The 19572-nt window shown below is 38.5% G+C and overlaps 1 protein-coding gene across 5 annotated transcripts in view; it reads right to left on the bottom strand.

Annotated features, from left to right (window-relative positions):
* Window positions 1–19572, bottom strand: part of cfap300 (cilia and flagella associated protein 300) — a 62751-nt gene that overhangs the window by 9044 nt on the left and 34135 nt on the right. The window lies entirely within an intron of this gene.

Raw genomic sequence — 19572 nt, forward strand, 5'->3', positions numbered from 1 at the left:
TAATTTAAGGCTAACCATTTTAATCTTACCCAATAAAAATAACATCGGATCAAGTTCACCTGTATGGAAATTTTTTTAATCTTTGCCAAGTAGAATGAAAAAATGAACCCATTTCTCGACCACATCTAAAGCATAAATATGATAATGTTAAATTAAATTCTTTTAATTTTTAAGGAGTTAAGTATAATTGATGAATAAAATTATATTGACTCAATCTATATCTTGCATTAATATTTTTTGTCATATTATCTATTTCCTATCTAAATCAAATTCCCATCTCAATTTTGATTTATGAATATCTAACTTAGGTGCTTTTCTTCGAAGTAGTTTATATATTTCTGATATGCATTTTTTATATCCCCTTAGTAATCAATAATTCTAATTCACTCTGTCTAGACAATCTTAAAATTTGATCTAGTTTATCAATTAAAAAAGCCTTAACCTGATAACAAAAAAAAGTATTACTCGGAATATTAAACTTTTCCTTCATTCATTGAAAAGTAATAAATTTACCAGCTTCAAAACAAATTTCTAATGTTTTAATCCCCACTTGATTCCAAATCTTTGAAAATTGATTATTCATAGTATAAGTGTTTGGTGTAAGCCCGCCCTCTGCTGGACATCATGATGCCCATGTTATGATGACACCCTTCCATATATAACCCTGTGTCTCAGTAGCCATGTTAGTCTAATAAAAGTAAAGGATGAGAAAGCATCATGTCTCCAAGTCATAATTGTGTGAGTACATACACAACAGTGATGGGAAATGAACCCTACACATACTCTATGCAACAACCGTGAGAAAGAAAACAACAGAAGGTAGAAAACAACTACCCCAACAAATTCCCACCAAAAGATGAAGACAAAAGTGCACCAAGATAGCAGAGGGAAAGTTTGGGGAATTCAACAAAGTGGAAGAAAGTTGGGATAACTACGTAGAACGGTTTAACCACTACTGTGTAGTCCACAATATTGTGGAAGGTCCAGTAAACCGCAAATGTGCCCCCTCAGTATAACAGGCAGCAAAACATGACCTCCTTAAGACCTTCCTGGCCTAGGAGGATCCAGGGATGAAGACACTCAATGAATTATGCTCAGTTCTAAGTAATAATTTAAGCCCTAAATCACCAGTTATGGCGAAAGGCAATGATTCTATGAAAGGAGACAAGGACCAGGAGAAACAGTAAGCAAATATCTGGCATTGTTGCGCAAACTGGTGGAGCATTGTCATTTTGAGCAGTTTCAAAATCAGGCACTGTGAGACAGATTAGTGATTAGTGATGGATGAAGATGTTACATTACAAATTGCATACAGGACTGCCTGCAGCTCTGAAATGGCAGATAAAAACTTGGATGTGAGTCAACCAGACCTACTGGTTGGGAGGTCTTCCCACCAACAATGCTTCTGTTATGGGAAATACAACCACCAACCAGAAAACTGTTTATTCAAAAATTCTAAATGCAACCATTGCCAAACGGAAGAACATATCAAAGCTAAATATCTGCTTCTAAAGCGCAGGTGGCCTGCAAATAAGCAGACAGCTATAGTCAAAATAATTGGAGAGAGAGAGAGAGAGAGAAAGAGAGAGAGAGAGAGAGAGAGAGAGAGAGAGAGAGAGAGAGAGAGAGAGAGAGACAGACAGACAACCTGGCAACGACGATGATAACAGCCCAATGGCTGACCTTCAAACTCCTGAAATTTCAGCTCCTGAGATATTACACATCTGAGGAATAAATGGAGGAAACACAGCAATCTTTATACAACTAAAAATAAATGGACCCAACCTGAAGACAGAGTTAGACACAGGGGCAGAGGTGTCCCTAATGCCATTACAAGTAAAGGAAGGCTTGCTACCACACCTCATGGTAAAAACAACTAAAATAACTCAAAGATTTATTACAGGAGACAGAATCAAAGTATTTGGAAAATGTATGGTCCAAGTACAATACAAACAATAGCAACCAAAAAACACTCACTCTACATTGCAGATACCCAGGGACCAGCACTCTTCGGAAGAAACTAGCTACAACACATTCCCCTAGACTGGCTGGAAATTTATTCAATACTAAATGTAAACCACACAGACACCTCCCAGCCAGAATTCAACCAAATCCTCAACAACCACGCAGTGGTTTTCCAACAAGAATTGGGGAAAATCAAAAGTGTTCAAGCCAAACTGCAGAACCAAAACTCTTTAAAGCCAGAACAGTGCCACTTGGTATGAAAGGGAAAATTGAGGCTGAATTAAAAAGACTAAAACAAGAAGGCATATTAGAACCAATACAATACAGCGATGGGGCAGCACCCATCATACCTGTACAAAAAGCAAACTGTGAGATTCACACTTGCGCCGATTACAAAGTCACCATCAATCCATCACTCAAAGTACCAAAAAACCCCATGCCCAAGGCAGAAGAATTGTTCCAAGCACTAAATGGAGGGCAAAAGTTCACAAAACTAGATTTGTCACAAACATATCAACAGATAGAATTGGACAAAAAAAAATCAAGGGAATATGTGATAATCAATCCCCATCTGGGACTATTCACCGATACACGCGGGCCTTACGGAATATCAGCAGCACCTGCCGTAGATGCTTCACCAGTGGGACTAGGGGCAGTACTATCCCAAATCAAAGAAAAAGGTGAGCAACCAGTAGCGTATGCTTCGCGAACATTAACCACAAATGAACGCAATTACGCCCAACTAGAAAAAGAAAGATTGGCAATAATTTTTGGTGTAAAAAATTTCCATCAATATCTTTAGGGAAGAAAATTCACCTTGATCACAGACAATAAGCCTCTTAGTTTAATCCTGGGGCCACACAAAGGTATACCAGTATTAGCTGCAGCCAAAAATCAAAGATGGGCCATGCTAGTAGCGGCATATAACTATGATATAAAACATAAACTAGGAACACTCAACAGCCATGCCGATGCCTTATCACGCATGCTGCTACCTGAGACAGAACAAGAAGAAGAAATTATTAATGGACAGCAGAGGTAGTAGCCATCAACCAAGAACTACTTCAACAACTGCCCATTACAGCCCAGATGATTGCAAAGGAAACCCGAATAGAGGAGACATTAAGCAAGATCCTATACTTCACCCTTAATGGGTGGGCTGAATCTGAGGTCATTCCAGAAGATCTAAAACCCTATCACACACGCTGCCATGAACTATCAGTTGAAGAAGGATGTTTACTATGGGGTACCCGTACAATTATTCCAGCCAAATAAATGGCAAACTACCATGTTATCAGAACTACACCACAACCATCCAAGAATGGTACAAATGAAGACAATGGCCCGGATGCATGTCTGGTAGCCCTCCGTAGACAGAGATATTGAAACAACAGTAAGAGAATGCAAAGTATGTTAGTCAACGCAGCCAAAAATGCCGCAAGCCGAAGCTAACCTATGGAAATGGCCATTCAAACTCTGGCATCGGATTCACGTAGACTTTGCTATACCATTCATGGGTAAGACTTTCCTAATAGCTGTGGATGCAGCCAGTAGTTTCACAACTGAAAAACACTAAAGCAGATCCCACAACTGATTGTCTACGAGCTATCTTTGCCACTTATGGATTGCCTCATGAATTAGTTACGGACAATGGGCCTCAATTTACATCAGAACATCTTTAAAAATTTATGCGTGACAACAATATCAGATATATTTTGTCTGCACCCTATCACCCAAGTACTAATAGGGAAGCAGAAAGTTTTGTACAAACATTCAAAAGAGCAATGAAAACAATGAAACTTCTAAATGCCTCCTGGACATACAAAATCACAAATTTACTATTGGGATACAGAAACATGCCACATTCTACCACAAAACGGACCCCAGCAGAAATAATGTTCGACTGCAACCTGTGGACCAGGCTGTCCACAGTTCATCCAGATCTGGGTCTCCGATTGCATTGCCACAGACTGTGCCTACAATAATGAAAGTGGGCAAGATTCTGGTCCAAGATTATAGAAAATAATAAAGACCCATGGGTGGTAGGAGTATTCTTACAAAAATTAAGCCCCTGTTCATACTGTGTTCTAGTGGGGGACAGATTGTGGAAGCGACACATTGACCAATTATGAACATTGATTGGCATTAAGGTCCATGAACTGTCTCATGGACTGGAGGAGGTGGAACCAGACCTGCCATGGCCTGCCTCCACCATCACACCCCTCACGTCAAGTGGGGGGGGGGGGGGCGCTGCAGAGACAGTCACAGAGCCAAGGATTCCAGTGAAGAGTGCAGTAACTGAGACACGTAGCCAGGAGGGCATGGAAGATGGGCAGTCGCCACCAAAAGTCATCAAAAGTGGGCAGTTGTCACTGATTCGACCGCTGACCCAACTATCTATGGGTCCGGAGCAAAGACTGGCACAGCAAACCATGGTGAAGTGGTCCAAAAGAGAAAGAAGACCACCTAAATGTGTTAAGGACTATGTGCCCTGATTATTCTTAAATACTTTCCCCTTTATAATTACTCATGAGATGTATTCTAATTCTCACTTGTAGTCCTGGGCCCGATGTCATCTTATTAGTTTGAAGGGGCCCAGTCAGCATTTATTGCATGGGGTGGGGGGGGGGGGGGGGGGAGAAAGAGTGTTGGGTACAAGCCTGCCCTCTGCTGGATATCATGATGCCCACATCATGATGTCACCCTTCCATATATATAATCCTGTGTTTCATAGCCAGGTTAGTCTAATAGAAGGATGAGTAAGCATCACATCTCCAAGACTTAATTGTATGAGTGCCTACACAACAAAAAGGAAAAAGTTTATATTGATATAAAGGTGTGTTATGTGAAATGAAACCTTTTCCACCTATCTCATAATCTATTTTACTCCATAATTCAATTAAATGATTCAATATAGGTGTATCCTTAGTACCTATTAATAATTTTGAATTCCATTTATACATATATTCCTGCATATATTTTTCATCCATTTTACCTAATTATATTTTATCCCAATATTTCTCTAAATCAAACATTCCATTAAAGAACTTCAATTAAGCAGCTTTATAATAGTTCTGAAAATGTGGAAGTTGTAAACCTCCTCATTCAAACTTCTAAGTTAATTTTTCTACAAACTCTCACCATCTTCCCTTTCCATAAAAATTCCTAATAATTGAATTTAAATCCTTAAAAAAAATTCTGAGGTATACCACAAGGAATAGATTGAAAAAGATATTGAATCTTTGGAAAAATATTAATTTTAATACAATTTACTCTATCCATTATTTATCTATCTATTTGAATCATCTTTAATTTTATAGAACAATGGTAAATAATTTAACTTGTATAAATTATCTAAAGTTTTATCAATTTTAATCCCTAAATATTTAATTCTATTATCTGACCATCTAAATTGGGAAATTTATTTACGTTGATTATAATCCACACCATCCAATGGCAAATTTTCACTTTTATCCCAATTAATTTTATAACCTGATATTTCATCATATTCTCTCAATCTCATATACAATGAATGCAAAGAATTTATAGGATCTGTTATATAAATCAAAACATCATGAGCAAATACATTAATCTTAAATTCCTCATTGCTAAATTTAATCCCTTTAATATTAGTATCTTGTCTTATAAATTGTACTATAGGTTCAATTGCTAAAACAAATAAAAGTGGAGATAATGGACATTGAAAAAGCTGAAGAAATTTGTCCATTAGTCACAACTTTAGCAGAAGGATTTTTATATAAAATTTTAATCCAATTAGCAAACACTGATCCAAATCCAAATTTTTCTAATACCTAAATAAATAACTCTATTCTAATCTATCAAAAGCCTTTTCAGCATCTAAAGCCAAAACCAATGCCAAATCTGATTTCTTCTGAGATATATGTATGAAACTAATTAATTTAACAGCAGTGTCTGCAGAGTGTTTTTTTTTAACAAAACCAAATAGGTCAGTATGAATTAAATCTGGTAAATATTTAGTCAATCTATTTGCTAAAACTTGAGCTATAATTTTATAATCTATGCTTAATAATGATATTGGTCTATAAGATTATGTTTTTAATAAATATCTATCTTTCTTAAGTATTACAGTTATAATTGCATTTGAAAAAGACTCCAGCAAAGAAAGGGTTTCCATTGCTTATTTCAAAAGCTCCATAAAAGGAGGTGTTATCAAATCTTTATATTTATTATAAAATTCCGGTGGAAAACTATCCTCCCCTGGGTATTTATCATGTTGTAAAGAATTAAGAGCATTAATACTTTTTTTAACTGTAAATAGGGAATCTAAATCTTTCTGATCTTGACAATTCAACAAAGAAAGATGAATTTCAGATAAAAAGTTATTAATCTTAACTTCATCATTAGTAGACTGAGATGTATATAATAATCTTTAAAAGAATCATTTATATCTTGAGGTTTATAAGTAATTTTTGAATTTATTTTAATAGCATTAATAGTCCTTGAAGTCTGTTCCATCTTCAATTGTCAAGACAAACCCATATGTGCTCTTTCTCCCAATTCATAATACTGCTGTCTGGTTTTCTCAATTAATTTCTCTATTCTATAAGTTTGTATCAACTTATCATTTCTTATTTATTAAATCTCTGTTTTCCTTCAGATGCATTCTTCTGCAAATATTTTTCAAAATCCTCTATTTCAAATTTATCTACTTCTTTAAGATAATCCTTTTTTAATTTTAGTTGAGTGACGTTCAGGCATGTTCATTTTGTCATAGAAAATAGTTCTGGTTTATTTCATTTTATATAATGCTTAACATTCCAATGATTTTATGTAGCTTTCTCATTCTTCTGAGTGTATAACAAATTAAAAAACATCATATTGTACCAGTCACTGAGAGGGCACGGTTCATAAATTAATATAAGCTGAAGGAGGCTGCATTTTAATCAGTTTTGTTCACCTGTCTGATCATATACATGAAAATATACATGTTGGCAGAATGGAATGATCTTCTGAATGAGATAGTTGTGGCAGGGTCCCTTCTGTCATTTGAGAAAAGGTTGGATGTGTACATGGAGGTGAGGGGGTTGGAGGGTTATTGGCAGAGAGCGGGAGGTTTGAGCTAGTGGAGTTGTTCTAGTGAACCGGTGCGGACTCGAAAGGCCGACATGGCCTGTTTCCGCTCCGTAAATGGTTATATGGTTATATGAAAAATGAATGAGATTAACTTATTATTTGACCTCTTAAATAAACTTTTAAAGCAGCCTATAAAACAAATTTATTGTCAATCAAATTAGTATTAATGTCTTAATATTCCTAAATTTGTTTTCTTATATAGTTACAAAAATCAACGTTTCTCAATAATGAAGAATTAAACCTCCATCTAGAAAACAATTTTCCTTTTTCAGAAACTACACATGAAATCAAAGGAGGTGAATGATCTGACAAAATCCTAGCCTTATATTCTGTTTATGTAACTTGCCCTTGTAATTGAGCTGAAATTAAAAACATATCTATTCTTGAATAAGAATCATATCTGTTAGAATAAAATTAATAATCCTTTTCCTTCAGATTTAATTTTCTCCAAATATCAACTAAATTCAAATCCTTCATCAAAGTCAAAATTTTTTTTGCAGTTTTCATTTTATTAACTGATTTCTGAGACTTATCCAATAGTGGATTGAAACAACAATTAAAGTCCCCACCAACACATTTTCATTTGCTTCAACAAGATGTAAAATATAATCCAGAATAAATTTTTCATCAACATTAAGTGCATAAATATTCATAAGCATCACATTTCAGAGTAAATTTGACAATTTCCTAAAGGAAATCTCCCTGCAGAATCTGTAACAAAAGATTGTAATTTAAATGGTGATTTCTTATTAATTAAAATAGCAACTCCTTTTCCCTGAGAATTAAAGGAAGAAGGTATAACTTGACCTAACCACTCTTTTTAATTTTTGATGTTCTTTTTCAGTTAAATGAATCTCTTGTAAAAAAGTAATACCAACCCTCAAGTTTTTAATATAAGCTAAAAATATTTTTTCTCTTAATTGGGTTATTAATCCCATTCACATTAAAAGTTACATTTAAATTATTTGCAGCTATATCTCAAATTTTAAAAATATATAACTCTCACCACCCATCCCAATAGATCCCAGACCCACAGAAATTTTCAAAATAACTGTCATCTCCAGAAAAAAAGAAACCCCTAAAAAATGGAAAAAACCCAAAAAGTACTGATTAAAAAAAAAAGAACTATTTCTCTAGTGCATGGGAAGTAGCTCTCGCCACTAAGTGGCACATGGCTGTGAAAGAAAACAAAAAGTCCACCTCCCCTGGACAGAATATACAAAAACACATTTATGTAATTCTTTCATGTATGAAGAGCATCTTCAAGAATCTTGCTTACTTGATCATCATCAATTTCAATTGATTCTCAACATTCCAACACCTGATGTTTATCTTGCATCTTATTTTGGCTCAATTTCACCTTCTGAACACATTGGCTTTGAGTTAAATCTTGTTTTTTGTTAGGCAATGAATTGGTAAATTCCAAAGCTTCATCTTCATTAGTAAATAAAAATCTCCAGAGAAAACTTTAAATATAGCTGAATATTGAAAAGAAAATTTATACCCCTTCTTCCAAAGGACAGATTTTGCAGAGTTAAATTCTTTTCTTCTTTTAACAATAGACATATTCAAATTTTCAAAGAAAAATACTATTATCCTCGCCCGGGCGGGCGGCCAGGCGAGGATTTGAAGGGAAGGTTGACGCGGATGGCGAGCTGACACCTCCCATGGGGCCGGGATTACTTGCAGCCCTCTCTCACTCGAGCCCTCTGCTGCCGGGGGAGAGGGGTGGGTGGGTGGGGGGGGGATGGGGAGGGGTCGCTGGCCGCCGCTGCCGCCGGCCGGGATGTGCTGAGAGGCCTGGCTTGTGGGTGATCAGAAAACCGGACTGGTTCGGACCCACCCTCCACAACTTCTCCCAGCAACATACAGGGCATTTCCCGTCCCCGCCGTAGGACTGGGACCGTGGAGTTGGCTGGGGGAGAAGGGAGATGCAGGGAGCCGGCAAGATGGTGGCGGATCCAGTCCAGGTACAGGGGGGGGGGGGGGAAGAGTGAGAGAGGGGGTGTGGGGGAAGAGTGAGGGGGGGGGTGGGGGGGGAAGAGTGCGGAGTTAAGGGTTATGGGGATAAGGCTGGAAAGGGGTACTGATGGTAATGATCAGCCATGATCTAAAATGGCGGTGCTGGCCCGACGGGCCAAATGGCCTACTCCAGCTCCTATTGTCTATTGTCTATTGTCATTAAAGGACCTTGCTATTTCCTAGCATTTTGGACTTGCTAACATAAACATCTAATTAGAATAGAGCGTGGTGCTTGTCCTGGAAATGGTTTCTTTCAATTGGATCTGTGTGTTCTATCTAGTTCCAATCCATTCAGAAAAATCAAAGCCCATTATTTCCAGAATCCATCTTTGAAAAAATGGTATTAGATTGGGACCTTCAAAATCTTCAGGCAGTCCAACAATTTTAACATTATTTCTGCAGCTATGATTCTCTAAAACATTAATTTTCTGTAAAGTTCTTTCCATTGAACTTCCCAAGCCATAAAAAAATCTTCTATTTTATTAACTGTATCTTTACATTGTTCTACATCAAAATGATAATCTTGAATATCTTCTTCAATTTTCTGAACTTTAGCTTTAACCTTATCTACAATTTTAGCACATTTTGCCATTTCTACTTTAATAAAGTTCATTTCACCTTTAAGGTACTGAAATTGTGTATTAAATTCAGATCTTACAGACATAAGCTATAAATCAATATGATTAATCATTCTATTAATTTGTTCCATAAGTAAAGAAAATTTGAGCTGAAGGATCTGCAATTTGAAGTTTAACTTGAGAAAATTTAAACCTTACTCCCTCCATACCTTGTGTGAACAGGGGCTCTTCTCCACGATATAATGATCCTGCTCCCTCCAATTCTTCTTATATTTTTTCCTCTTCTCTTCTCTCCTCCTCTTCTTCTTCATTTGATAATGGAATTGGTGGTGGTTGTTTACAAACTACTTGCTTAGCCCTAGTCTGACTCGCAAGACACAGGTTTAGCTGGCTCAATTGCCCCATGCAAAGACATCAATTCCATTGTGCGCATACGTGAAGTTTCATGCATGCGCATTTGTTCTTGCAATGTTTGGAGTTCAACGATCCTCTTCTGAACTCCAGTACCATCTTCTCTGGCTCCCCAGAGAAGCGGCGCTGAAGTCACATTAAGGCAGGCCCCATTTCTTCAATCATACTAATCCTTTTAATAGTTGTTTTCTTTGCAGTTTGAACCTTTGATATATTTGTAGTTATTGTAATTAGGTTAAGAACAAGTCTCAAGATGGTAATTTAAAAAAAATATATATTCAGGTTTTGATTAATTCTGCCAGGAGTTCCATGACTTCAACCTACACCATTATGCCACACTCCTGTGTCTACTGTATCTTTATTTTTAACTATTACATGGCAATTTGTGATTGCTTTTGCAACCATTGATTGAAAAATGTGTGAAAAAATTCATCCCTTAAAATATTTTAGTCTTCACTACAACATGCCACATGTTTCAGCATAAAAAAGCATGGATTCCTCAAGCTCATATTATAAATAAAAAAATAAAGGTGGTGAGCTGAATTGCCTCAGTGTGCGTCAATTGATCACAATTTGAAGCTTGATTTAGCCATTATAATATTATGAGTTATATAATATTGCTTTTCTCTCCTGCCCTCCTACCTATGGCCTCCTAATGGTTGGCCTGTGCTTCCATCCTCCCCCCCCCCCCCCCCCCCCACCCTCCATCCCTTCTTCCATTCAGGTGCCTGCCTGCATTTTGCTCATACCTTGTCAAAGGGCTCAGACATGAAACATTGGTTATATATCTTTGACTGTTTGGGTCACTGTAGGACCTGCTGAGTTTCTCTTACACTTTTGTGCATGAACAATACATGTTCTCACTCAACCTGACTCAACACTAGTCACAACTTAGCACCTGCCGGACTGCCGTGAATCAGTGGAACGGATTCACAGATTCATATTCAAACTTGAATGAATATGGCACAGCTGTCACCAACTTTATCAGGACTTGTGTGGATGAATTAAGTGAGTATTCAGTGAGCACCCCAACCAAAAGCTATGGATGAATTAAGGAATTTGCAAACTGCTGAGAGCTAGGTCAATTGTGTTTAAGTCTGGTGATCTAGATCTCTATAGGAAGACCAGGTATGACGTGTAGGTTGCATCAAGGAGAGTAAATTTTTGCAAAGCATCTGGTCTGGATGGAGTACCTGGCCGAGTATTAAAAATATGTGCTGACTAATTTACCATTGAATTCATGGATATCTTCAAACATCTCACTATGGCAGGGCATGGTACAGATGTCAATCATACCAGTGTCCAAGAAGAGTGTGATAACCTGCCTAAAGGACTATTGACCAGTGGCATTCACATCAACAGAGAGGAAGAGTGTTGAAAGGCTGGTGTTGAAGCATATCCGTTCCCATCTGAGCAGCATCATGGAACCATTCCAACTTGCCTATCGTAACAATAGGTCTACAGTGGCTGCCATCCCACTGGCTCGACACAATGCCCTGGAACACATTGACAGCAATGATGCATTGCTCTTTAATGACTACATTTCAGAATTAATGCCATCATCCTCTCAAAACTGATCAGCAAATTCCAAGACCTGGGATTCAACACCCAGCTGTGTAATTGGATCCATTGGAGCGCTTTCATCCCTAACGTCGAAGTACTCGAGATGGCAGAGGTCGACAGCATCGAGTCCACGCTGCTGAAGATCCAGCTGCGCTGGATGGGTCACGTCTCCAGAATGGAGGACCATCGCCTTCCCAAGATCGTGTTATATGGCGAGCTCTCCACTGGCCACCGTGACAGAGGTGCACCAAAGAAAAGGTACAAGGACTGCCTAAAGAAATCTCTTGGTGCCTGCCACATTGACCACCGCCAGTGGGCTGATATCGCCTCAAACCGTGCATCTTGGCGCCTCACAGTTTGGCGGGCAGCAACCTCCTTTGAAGAAGACCGCAGAGCCCACCTCACTGACAAAAGGCAAAGGAGGAAAAACCCAACACCCAACCCCAACCCACCAATTTTCCCCTGCAGCCGCTGCAACCGTGTCTGCCTGTCCCGCATCGGACTTGTCAGCCACAAACGAGCCTGCAGCTGACGTGGACTTTTACCCCCTCCATAAATCTTCATCCGCGAAGCCAAGCCAAAGAATTGGATCCTTGATTTCCTCACCTACAGACCACAATCAGTGAGGATTGGTAAGAACATCTCCTCCACAATCTCTGCACTCTCTCTATTTTGTTTATATCCTTCCTATAATTTGGTGACCAAAACTGCACACAGTATTGCAAACTTGGCCTCACCAGTGCTTTGTACAATTTCATCATAACATCCCAACTCTTGAATTCAATACTCCGATTTATGAAGGCCAACATTTCAAATGCCTTCTTCACCACTCTATCTACCTGAGTATCAACTTTGAGGGTACTATTTACCATAACTCCTAAATCCCTTTGTTGCTCTGCACTCCTCAATTGTCTACCATTCAATGTATTTAGATTTGCCTTTCCAAAATGCAACACTTCACACTTATCCGTATTAAATTCCATCAGCTATTTCTCAGCCCACTCCTCTAGCTTTCCTATATCTCTTTTTAAGCTACGTTAATCTTCCTCACTATCCACAATACCACCAATTTTTGTATCATCTGCAAACTTACTTATCCAATTTACCACCCTTTCTTCCAGATCGTTAATATATATAACAAATAATAGAGGAACCAGGACTGATCCCTGAGGAACTCCACTAGTCACAGGCCTCCAATTTAACAAACAATTTTCTACCAGTACTCTCTGACACCTCCCATCCAACCATTGCTAAATCCATTTCACTACCTTATTTATATCTAATGCCTCCACCTTTTTTCCTAACCTCCTGTGTGGAACTTTGTCAAAAGCTTCACTAATGTCTAAACAGACAACATCCACAGCCTTCCCTTCATCAATCTTTTTTGTAACCCCCTCGAAAAACTCTATAAGGTTTGTTAAGCATGGTCTATCCCTGACAAAACCATGCTGACTACTACCTATCAATCCCTGTTCTTCCAAATATTTGTAAATGCCATCCCTTAGAACATTTTCCATCAACTTACCCACCACAGACGTCAGACTCACAGGTCTATAATTTCCAGGTTTACATTTGGACCCTTTCTTAAACAGCGGAAAAACATGAGCCACCCTCCAATCCTCTGGCACTACTCCCGTGACCAGTGACATCCTAAATATCTCTGTTAATGGCCCCACTATCTGTACACTAGTCTCCCTGAGTGTCCTTGGGAATACATTGTCTGGACCCGGAGATTTGTCCACCTTTATCTTTTTTAACACTGCCATCACTACCTCCTCAGTTATCCTTATATGATTCATGACCTCCCCACTATTTTTCTTTACTTCAACTGGTACAATATTTTTTTCCCTAGTGAATACCGAGGTAAAGAAATCATTTAAAATTTCCCCCATCTCCTCTGACTTTTCACACAGCCTACCCTCCCTATCTACAATGGGTCCAATTCTCCACATCCCACAATTGGAGCATTTGACTACCCCAGCTGACTCCATTACCTCCCTGCTCAATGTATTTAGGTTATTTAAAAGGAAAAACTAAACAAATAATACTAAAAGACTAACCAAAAAGGACACCTTACCACACAGGGAGCTCCTTCTTACCGAAGTCCCTCGAGCCAAAATCCCAAGTCTCCACTCCTTCACTGCCCCATTCCTCATATAGACAACATCCACTGCTCTACCCTCATCAACATTACTATTCACCTCTTCAAAAAATTCAACAAGATTGGTCAAACACGACTTTCCACGCACAAATCCATGATGAGTGTCCCTGATCAAACCCTGTCCCTCCATATAAATATATATATATATATATATGTACTATCTCTAAGAACGCTTTCCATCAATTTACCTACCACAGACGTCAAACTTACAGGCCTATAATTGCCAGGCTTGCTCCTCGAACCCTTTTTAAACATAGGAACCACATGTGCAACACGCCAATCCTCCGGCACTATACTCGTCTCTAATGACATTTGAAAAATCACTGCCAGAGCCTCCGCTATTTCCTCACTAACTTCTCTCAAGGTCCTGGGGGAAATCCTGTCAGGACCTGGAGACTTAAACACCTTTATATGTTTCAAAAGCTCCAGTACTACCTCTTTTTTAAGCACTATAGTCTCCATCTATACCTCCTTTGTTTCCTTTACCTTGCACAGTTCAATATCCTTCTCCTCAGTAAATATTGAGGAAAAGAAATTGCTCAAGACCTCCCCCAACTTTTTTGGCTCCACACACATTTGTCCTTTCTGATTCTCTATTGGACCAATTTTATCTCTCTCATTCCTTTTGCTATTTACATATTTGTAGAAACCCATTGGATTTATTTTCACCCTGCTTGCTATAGCCACCTCATACCTTCTTTTAGCTTTTCTAATTTATTTCTTAAGATTCTTTTTACATTCAATATAGTACCCAAACATCTTTTTTCCATGTTTCTTATATTTATTGTAGTACTCCCTCTTTTTTCGAACCAAGTTTTCAATATCCCTTGAGAACCATGGCTCTCTCAAACTTTTGACCTTACCTTTCAACCTAACAGGTATATAAAGATTGTGTACTCTTAAAATCTCTCCTTTAAAAGACTCTCCATTTCTTTATTACATCCTTCCCAAAAAACAAATTGTCCCAATCCACCCCTTGTAAATCCTTTCGCATCTCCTCAAACCTAGCTTTTCCTCTCTCAAAAACCTCAACTCTGGGCCCAGACCTATCCTTTTCCATAATTACCTTGAAGCTAATGGCACCATGATCACTGGACACGAAGTTCTCCCCCACACATACCTCTGTCACCTGATCCATCTCATTCCCCAACAGTAAATCCAACACAGCTCCCTCTCTAGTTGGTACCTCCACATATTGATGTAAAAAGCTATCCTGCACACATTTTACAAACTCCAACCCATCCAGCCCTTTCATGGATTGGGTTTCCCAATCAATATTTGGAAAATTTAAATCCCCCACAATCACTACCCTGTGTTTATTACAAATATCTGCTATCTCCCTACTAATTTGTTCCTCTAATTCGCGTTCCCCATTCGGTGGTCTATAATACACCCCTATAATTGTAACTTCCCCTTTCCCATTCCTCATTTTCACCCAAATAGCCTCCCTGGACGAACCTCCTATTCTAACACACCTAAGCACTGCTGTAATATTTTCTCTAACAAGTAGTGCAACCCCATCCCCTCTTCCCCCCCCCAGCCTGGTTCTATCACACCTAAAGCAACTAAATCCAGGAATATTTAGCTGCCAGTCACATCCCTCTTGTAACCATGTTTCACTAATTGCTACCACGTCATACTTCCAAGTGTCAATCCATACCTTCAGCTCATCCACCTTCCTTACCATACTCCTACCATTAAAATATGCATTTTTAGCGATTTCCCACTTTTTACTTCCTGTAGGCCCCTATCTTTACCAACAGCTCTCTTATGATCTTTTGCAATCGACACTGTCCATCTTCGTCCCTTTTTCATCACTTGATTTTCCTCCCTCAAACACTGTCTACACGCTTTCTCTGATTGCACTCTAACCTCCTTGTTGTTCTCCTTCATTTGGTTCCCTCCCCCCAGCCATTCTATTTTAAAGTCTCCTGAGTAACCCTAGCAAACGTCCATGCCAGAATACTGGTCCCCCTGGGATTCAAATGCAACACGTCCTTTTTGTGCAGGTCACATCTACCCCAAAAATGGTCCCAGTGATCTACAAACGTGAATCCTTGCCTTTTGCTCCACCCCTTCAGCCACGCGTTCATCCTCCATCTCATTCTATTCCTGCTCTTACTGTCGCGTGGTACAGGCAGTAATCCCGAGATTATTCCCTTTGTGGTCCTTCTTTTTAACACTCTACCTAACTCCCTGTACTCACTTTTCAGGACTTCTTCCCTATTCCTCCCTATGTCGTTGGTACCTACATGTACCATGACTTCTATCTCATCTCCCTCCCCCTTTAGGATGTCCTGGACTTGAGCAGCAACATCCCAGACCCTGGCATCAGGGAGGCAAACCACCATCTGTTTCTCTTTGCTCTGTCCACAGAATCCCTGTCTGTACTCCTGACAATCAAGTCCCCTATGACTATTGCCCTCCTCTTCCTTTCCCTACCCTTCTGAGCTTCAGAGGCCAACCCAGTGCCAGAGGCATAGCCACTAATGCTTTCCCCAGCTGGGCTGTTTCCCCCAACAGTACCCAAAGAGGAGTACCTGTTGTTGAGGGCCACAGTCATAGGGGTCCTCTCTACCACCTTACTATTCCTCTTCTCTCTCTTAACCGTGACCCACCTATCCTCCTCCTGTAGCCCTGGCGTGACCACCTGGCTGTAACTCCTATCTATGACGACCTCACTCTCCCTGACCAGAGTAAGGTCATCGAGCTGCAGCTCTAGTTCCCTAACATGGTTCCTGAGGAGCTGCAGCTCAGCACACCTGGTGCAGATATGGACATTAGGGATGCTAAAAGACTCCATGACTTCCCACATCTGATACAGAGAAACTGCTCTCACATTCATCCCTTCTCTCTCCTCATTCCTCAAATAAGTAGAAATTACTAAATTTGCATTTTATTGTTTTTTTTTCCTCTCCATTGCACAGTTGTTTACATTTGTTTATATGTTTATGTGTATATTGTGTAAAGTTTGTTTTACACTACCCAATAAGTGGTAATTCTGGTCCACAGGAAAAAGAATCTTAAGGTTGTATGTGATGTCATGTATGTTCTCTGACAATAAATCTGAAATCTTAAAGGCTATTTTAACAACAAAGATAAAATTCAGAGAAAAGTTAGAAACTGAATTAGATACTCATTAGCTAAAGCAGAGCTTTTAGGCCATTACATCCTACAATGCGAAGCCTAACACAATAAATGACTGCGATACCTCAATCCCTGACAAGCTGAACACATTATATGCTCACTTTGAAAAGGAGAATTCAGGACTTCCAGCTGGCGACCAAGTGGTGTAGGGGGCAGTAGTCAAGAGCTCCTGCCAGCTTTCAAACATTTCCTACTCATTTATTTTTTTAATAACTAAAGTGGCTTAAAATGTGTTCCTTCAATATTTAATATAATTGTTTCTGAAAATGACGACAACTAGAGGTGCCAAGGCATAAAAAATGGTGAAGAAAAAACAGGCCCTCTGACTTCAGATCTCATCTCAGACATAATGAAAAAACAATTATGGGAGCTAAGAAAATAAATAATTGTGGTTATGAAAGAATGCCAACAAGAGATTGATTCAAAGCATGAAAAGATTCTACAATCAATTTCAGTAAATGGAAATCATTTGGATGCTGTGGAGCTTGGTTTGATATCTGTTAATAACCAAATTGAGAAATTAGAAACTTATAAAGAAATGGCTGTGAGCAATTTCATTAACCTCAAAGGTAGTCAACTTGGAGAGCAGGAGCAGGCATCCAAATATTTGAATTTTGAGATTAAAGTTAGATACTGAGAAAGCCCAGTTAACTGACTTTTTCTCTAAATTACTTATGGAGGTGTTTGGAAACGAGTTCTTTGTTACTGAGCCCGTGTTGATAGAACACACTGGTCATTGATTCCAATGCCTACCTCAGAAGATTGTTCACGTTTGGTAATTCTTTATTTTCATTACTTACAAGGAGCATGTTATCCATGAAGCCTATTGCAACAGAAATCTGAACAATTTGGTTCCACAAATTAGATTTGTTGAAGATTTCTGCTCTGAAGTCATGGTGATGTGGAAAAAATAGAGATGTTATGGCTGCGTTATACAACAAACGGCTCTGACCTTTTCTGCTGTACCCAGTTTGTCTGAGGATCACAATGGAAAATGGTTACAAGAAATTCTTAGACTCAGTGGAGGATGCTCACAAAGTTCTGGCTGACTCTGTTTTAACTTCAAATCCAATACGAATTCATACTCTTTGTCTGATTTTTTTCTTTATTCTGAAGAGTTTTTCTTTCTCTAGAGTGGGAGATGTCTGAATGTTTTTTTTCCCCCTTTTGTTAATTGAGGGCTAATTGATCTAATAGTTTTGTGGGTTTTTAATTTTAATTTTGTTTGTTCTTGATATTAAGATTTAAAAAGATTGTACTAATTTTACAAGTAACTTTGATAGCTTTCATTCTTTTTGATTATTCATTTATTAATACTGCAAATAATTTAATATAGATACAGTAGTTTATTGTTCGATTGTAGGAAAGTTGGCTTGCGCGGTTAGTTTAGTACAGGACTGTGGGGAAAATGCGGTCAGCACTGAAATAATATATACGTGCTTCATCTATTTTAAATCTGGAAAAAATTTATAATAATTAAATTTAAGGGTTTAAGGTGAATTTTAAAAATTAAATGTGGACTTTTATAGCTTAGGGAGCCTTCTTTTTAATTTTTAGTGAGTAAATATTATTTTAAGGTTTAATATTTTGCTGATGTTAATGCAGCTGTGTATGTCTTTTTTCATTTTAGTAAATAGTGGAAATGAGACACGACTCTACTGCGCATGTGCTTATATTGTTTATCCTTACAGCAAACTTGGTATTTTCACTTTGGTTAAATTTCTTCTCAATATAATTTCTTTGTTTGGGAAAAATAGCTAATCATTCTGTTTTTTTTTTAAATATAAGGAGCTATAATAAGATCTTTAGCAAAAGTGAGTAGGGTTACAATGCATTTTCGTGAGCTGGTTGAAACTTCGGCAACCTTCAGAGCAGGGAGGGTTTTTGTTTGGGTTTTTATGTGATTTTCAAGGTTATTTATATTTTATAGTCTATATATTTTGTGTTTCAGTATGGTTTGAAGGTGACAGCTCTTGGAATGGTGACAGATGCAGCTAGAACATTTTCACAAAATTAATTATATTAATTTAGGCACAATTAACCTTATTAAGTTTATATCGTGGAAAAATTAAAGGTATGAATGGGTAAATTAAATGCCGTGTTGGTATTTGCTCATGTTAGGCATTTAAAGGCTGATACTGTTTTTCTTCAAGAAACTCATACAGTTGCCTAATCTTTTATCCGGGATTCCAAAAAACGGCAACCTTCAAAAACCGGTACTTTATTTGGTAAAGTATCAAAGATGGAGTTTGGCATCAAAGTGACCTGACACTCGCTCAAGTCCCATGTATCCTATTGCATTCCGCTTCACCAATTAATGGCATCATTACTTTACAAGTACCCTTCCCTCGCTCAACTCACATTGGAATATCCCGTGTCGTTCCACTATAAGTGCATCGAATCGCTGTAAACTGACGCTCATCCAGCGTCGTGGCACTTTCAGTTAGCCCAGCGGCGGATCAATGCGGGATCAATGACCATCGTGGCCACCCACATCTGCCACACAGCTAAAACCGCTGTATTAGTGCCAGCGCAGGGGAAATGAGAAGGAGGCCACTCCCCTTACGATGTGACACCAATAGGAGGTGGGGAGGGGAGAGAGAAAGATGG

Source organism: Narcine bancroftii, chromosome 7, assembly GCF_036971445.1.
Source record: "Narcine bancroftii isolate sNarBan1 chromosome 7, sNarBan1.hap1, whole genome shotgun sequence".
Lineage (NCBI taxonomy): Eukaryota > Metazoa > Chordata > Chondrichthyes > Torpediniformes > Narcinidae > Narcine > Narcine bancroftii.